This window comes from Neophocaena asiaeorientalis, unplaced genomic scaffold, assembly GCF_003031525.2.
Source record: "Neophocaena asiaeorientalis asiaeorientalis breed wild unplaced genomic scaffold, Neophocaena_asiaeorientalis_V1.1 scaffold30, whole genome shotgun sequence".
Lineage (NCBI taxonomy): Eukaryota > Metazoa > Chordata > Mammalia > Artiodactyla > Phocoenidae > Neophocaena > Neophocaena asiaeorientalis.
Genome location: NW_020174923.1, coordinates 1,975,158 through 1,980,756, shown reverse-complemented (window position 1 = coordinate 1,980,756; position 5,599 = coordinate 1,975,158).

Below are 5,599 nucleotides of genomic sequence, written 5' to 3'. Positions count from 1 at the left end.
TTTCGATGTACAGACAGTAAAGAGGCTTTGGAAGAACACATGGGGAGCCTGGGGACTCTTCTTCCAAAGCTTTAGAATCAAATCCCCAGATCTTTCCCCTGAAGTCAGTCTTTCCTTCAAAATCCACCCACCAGCCTGGAACCGAATACTGTGGACCGCTAGATGGCGCTGTTCACCACGCATCGTTGGATTCTTAGCCGTCGCCCTGCCGTCCTAAGACCTCGCAAATCACATTTTTCCTAGGGACAAGTATTCCAGGGAATGGTTACCACTCCCTACGCCATCTCTCTAGACCAGGAAGAAACCCAGAGTCCTACAGCATCATTTATTAACTAGCCACTCCCACCCAGGAGCACAGGTTAACACTTTGCTTGAGAGCAAAAGATGTTTTTAGTGCAGTCGACCCTGGGTACCCACAGGGATTGGTTCCAGGACCCCTGCCCCATATCAAAATCAAATCCCTTACGTAAAACGGCATAGTATTTGCACATAACCTAGGCACACCCTCCTAAATACTTCAAATCGTCTCTACCTTGCTTATAATACCTAATACAAAGTAAGTGCTATGTAAATAGTTACTGACGTGGCAAATTCTAATTTTGCCTTTTGGAACCGGCATTTATTTCCTTATTTATTTAAATTTGGGGGGATATTTTCGATCAAAGTTTGGTTGAATTCACGCGTGCGGAATCCACTGATACAGAGGGCCAACTCTACTTGGAGTAGCACCCTGGCAAACGTTAAGCAAAGCTTTGGACCTTTTTGAAAAGTTGCAGGACTCCATGCCTCCCCTTTGAGCTTGACCAATGGCCTTCTTGGCACAATCCTGCCTTTTCCTCTCTGCCCTGCCTCTCTAGCCAATGAGGTAGAGCTTAAGATTCCAGCTCTGTTTCCAACCTTGAACTACAGCAATGCGAGAGGCAGCATGAAATGGTGACCCGAGAATCTAGTGGAGGGAACTGAGTGAAGACAGCATCTCCTGGGACCCTGAGAAACTTATCCAACGTCTCTCAAGATGGGTTTACACGGCCGCACGATGGGGATAAAATGTCCTGGACAGAACAGAGGTGGTGAGCATTAAATGAAGCTGTGTGAGGCTTCAAGCCAAGTTTTCCATAAAGCTTTGTTTTCCATTTCCAGATACTCTAACACTGAAGCCAGGGTGATTGGCTGATCTGATGAACCCATGTCTGTAATCTCGGCTGGTCTTCACATGTCCCAGGGAACAGAAACTCGATGGTTGAACCTCCCCACATTGTGTTGAATAATAGACCATTTGCTCAAGGTACGTCTGCAAATGCAGGCATAGAAAGCTACTGTCTTTGTAAATGTCAGTTGACCAGCAATTATCTATGGAGAACTTGTGATTTGCTTTGGTGTTTTAGGAAGATTATTCTGGAAGCCAAAATATGACAGATTGGGGAGGGGGGTGAAGACAAAGACACCAGTTCTTCAGTGAAATATCATTGTTTCTTACCCTTGAGAGGAAATACGTAAGTCAAGGAATATTAGAAAGGCTGTTAGTTTTTGCTCCCTGCCCTCCCTTTTTTCAAGCAAAAAACCCAGAAATAACGGTTCCGTTTGGGGAACAAAGGCACATCCCAGGGGCTGTTCACTCACTGCAGCCGTGCTCTCCCACACAGACGGTGCCCACGGTGAGTAAGAAGAAAGCCCAGTTGTGCTTTTGCTCAGCCAGGCCCTTGGCTGGGGACTTCCTGATTGCCAATCCCATGGGACCATCTCCTTTCCCAGAAATCACCCTTCAGCCCGTTCCCTCCTCTCCTACTTAGAACTGTGGGGCTAACTTCTTGAGCTCCCTTCACATCATAACCCATCGCCGTTCCCTCTCCGCAGCCCCAAAGGCTTACCTATTTTCTATTGCCTCTCCCCCTCTCCTCTGTCCTGCAAGGACCACCATACACCCTTCTCCGTTGTGGTTCTACTCTTCCTCAGCTCACACTCAGAGTGTTGAAACACATCAACAAGAAGAGAAAGGAGATGATTCCCTGTGACTTGATTTTATAAAAATAGAATGGATTTTATAAAAAGAAGCAGCAGCCAGGAGCGGTATGCACTCACCTAGTAGTTACTCTAATTATAGATGGTTGGGTGTCACAGGCAAGCATATTGAGTGACCGGAAGCTTGCATCAGACAGGATTTCTCACTTCCAACTTCCCCTGTGTATGCCCTCGTCAGCATCTTTAAATTACAACCTGATTGTTACACAAATAGGAAGTCTTCCCATTAGCTGAATTGTGGCCTGCAATTTTATCTTACAAAGGATGTTTGATTCCCAGACCCTGGCTTGATTCTCCCAAGATTTTGCTGACTTACTGTTTCCCTAGAAAGAATGGACATTTTGCCTGGGAAAAGATGGACATGTAGGAATTCCAATTGGGAAAAAGAGAAAGAGTCAAAATCCTGTTCCCATTTCAGTAAACTGTGTGTTCTCTGCCCCTCCCCCAATATTCCTTTGCTTCTGATATTCAGCCTTGAAATCTCTGTTCCAAGAATGTGGAAGGATTAAGATGCCATAAGCCTGATGTTCAAATCAGGAGTTTCCACTCCTATAGAACCTAGACACGAGCTAGGACTTAAAAAAAAGAAAAACCAGCCTGGCATTAAATGAATTCAGCACCTCTGAATTTATTTATAACCTTTTCCTTGGCCTTTTATCCAAACGGATTTCTGGGATTTTTTTTTTTTTTTTTTTTTGAGGGTGGAACCTCTCAAAGTGGCTCCTTCTGCCTCTAACAGAAGTCATACACTGGCCCTCCACAAACCACATCCAGCCAGCTGATGTATTTAGTTTGGCTCACATAGTGTTTTTTAAAAAAGAAGAATTAGTTGTCAGCGTTTAACATCTGTACGTAAAAATATAGGCTTCTATGAAATAAATATTTCTATAAATACACATTTACATAAAATACAGATTTCTGTATTGTCTTGGGAAAAATAAAACCAGATGAGGCAGCCCTGGGATGTTATTTCCACGTGGGTCCTTGGGGGATGTGAACCATTAATCCAGCAGGAAATATACAAGGGAGATCATTCATAGGAAAAAGTGGGGCTGGGAAGGTGACCTGTTTTCCTCCAGATCTACATCTCTACGTCTGAATCTTAACTCCAATGAGCATTCAGTTCTACCACCTCAATGTGTCTGAAACTAAATGCAGCTTCCTAAATACCTGCCAGACATCTGGTTTCTGAAAGCAGCACATTGCGCCTTCTGACCGTGCAATCGGCTTTATTTAAGTCTTCCGGTCTTCTTCCCTGCCACCCCTCTTTCCCCGTCAGCCGCCATGCCCTGAGGCTTATGCTCTCAGAAGTCCACTGGGCAATAAGATAGCTACCAACCACGTGAGCACCTAAAATGTGGCCAGTGCGAATTGAGATATATACCGTAAGTGAAAAAGACACACGGGATTTTAAATATTTATGCTAAAAAATAATGATAATCCAAACTGGCTGATGAATAATTTTACGTGGATTACCGACTAAAATGATATTTTTGATGTACTGGGTTATGTTAAATAGTATTTAAATAGTTAAATATTATTAAAATTAACTTGCCCATTTCTCTTTACCCTTTTTAACATGGGGCCTAGAAAATTCTAAATGACACGTCTTGAAAAGTTTTAATCACATTTGGGGTTCACATCATCCTTCTAGTGGACAGCGCCCTTCAAAACATCTCTTCGCATGACATGATGAGGTGCTAATTATCGCTACAATGGCAGTCATGTTAAAACATATAAATGTATGAAATCAACACGTTGTACACCTTAAATTGACACAAAGTTATATGTCAAATACATTTCAAGAAAAAAGAATCTCTCTTGGGTTTGTCCTAACCTTTCTGACCTTGCTGCCAACCTATAGCCTAGTTTCTCACATGCTTTTTGCTCCTAAAATTTCACATTAGTCTAGGCTTTTCTCCCTTCTAATCTGCTCTGCACACCCTGGCCGAGTTTATCTGCCTAAAACACTACTTTTATCACAAAACTCTCCTGCTCAAAAACTAACACCAGCTCCCATCTCTACCCCATAAAGTCAAAATTCTTGGTAATAACAGCTTCCACTTTAAAAACCTATTGTGCACATTATGTAATTCTCCCAACAACCTACCACCTAGAATGTCAGACTTTTTGCTTTCTAAATAGAACAAAAAGGACTGCAGCATTTGCCTGAGCTGGGAGGGGAGAGAGAAAGCACCTCTGAGCTGAGACGTTACAAGGATAACACAGTTAAAGCATCCAGGTGGCGGCTCCTTCCCTTACGATGATTTTTACAACACCTCACAATCAACTAAAGAGCAATCGACATCTGTAGATGTGTTAGCTGAACTATTTTTACATCAGTTGAGAGGAAGAATAATAGCACTGAAAAAAGAAACTGTTATATTTGCATTTCAGAAAACCAAAACCAGGAGTCAACCAGAAAAGCTTAAGAGAAACAGTTCTCTTCACTCACCCACTGTAGGTCCAAGTTTCCTATATACATATATACAGTTTTGTCACAAAATAGAAAATTTGAATTATACCAGTCTGAAATGCAGTGGTACAACAATAAAATATCATTTCGTCTCAAAATTTGAAAAGCAGGACTTAAAAATTCGTCAGTAATTATATACATCCAAAACTAGCAGAGCTACTGATTCATTAGTTGTGTTGATAATTCTACATGGCAACATGTATTCAACTTGGGAAGAGAGACCGTTTGAATTCACCTCGAATTACATGAGGTTTTTACTGTGCTGTCTTCAAGACTTCATCCTTTTCATAAAATACAACATCCTCTACCCATTTTCTTTCATTTTTTCAGCTACAGATCAGATAGGTTTTGCCAAAAACTGTCTAGCCGCCGAGTCGTTGGTGCACGGGTTTTGAAATCAGACAAAACCACATTTTACCACTTATTGTGTTACTTCAGGCAGAATTGTCTAGCAGTTCTGTGCTTCAGTTACGGCTTCTTTAAATTGGGCATAATTACGCTTTCCTCCCAAAGTTTTGTAAGAATTCAACGAGATAATACACATTGTTAACACGGTGCTTGACCTGTGGTAAGAGTTCTCAACAGACAATGGATAAGGCGGACGTCCTACCTATCTGGCCTCAGCATCCTCCTGTTAGAAACAGTCTTCTAAGCAGCTTGAAGACTCTACGAGAGGGTGGAGCTTTGGCGTCCAACGCTCTCTACTAAACTGTAAGTTTAGTAGACGGAGTGTTACCCAGAACACGGGGCTGGGTGGGGTCGGAACGAGCGCGCCCGCCTGTGTGCTTTGCCGCGGCCGCGACGCAGACGCCGGACCGGAGCCTGCAGGCAGAGCCCAGGTGCCTGGCCCTTCCCTCTTCCCGCTCTGCCGGGCCGCACTGGCAGTGAAAACACCGCCACGTGGCCTGCAGCCTTCGCGTCACGCGCCTTCTCCCAATGGCAAGCCGTGTCTCGGAGTTGGGGGCGGGTCGCCAGCAGGGTGGTACCGCCTACAGCCGTCGCCAATTGGCCGAGGGTGAGCCGGGGCGTGGGCTCACGACCAATGGAGGCCGGCAGTGGGAACCCCACCCTGTCGACGGCTGGGTCCGCGGGACCCGCAGGAGG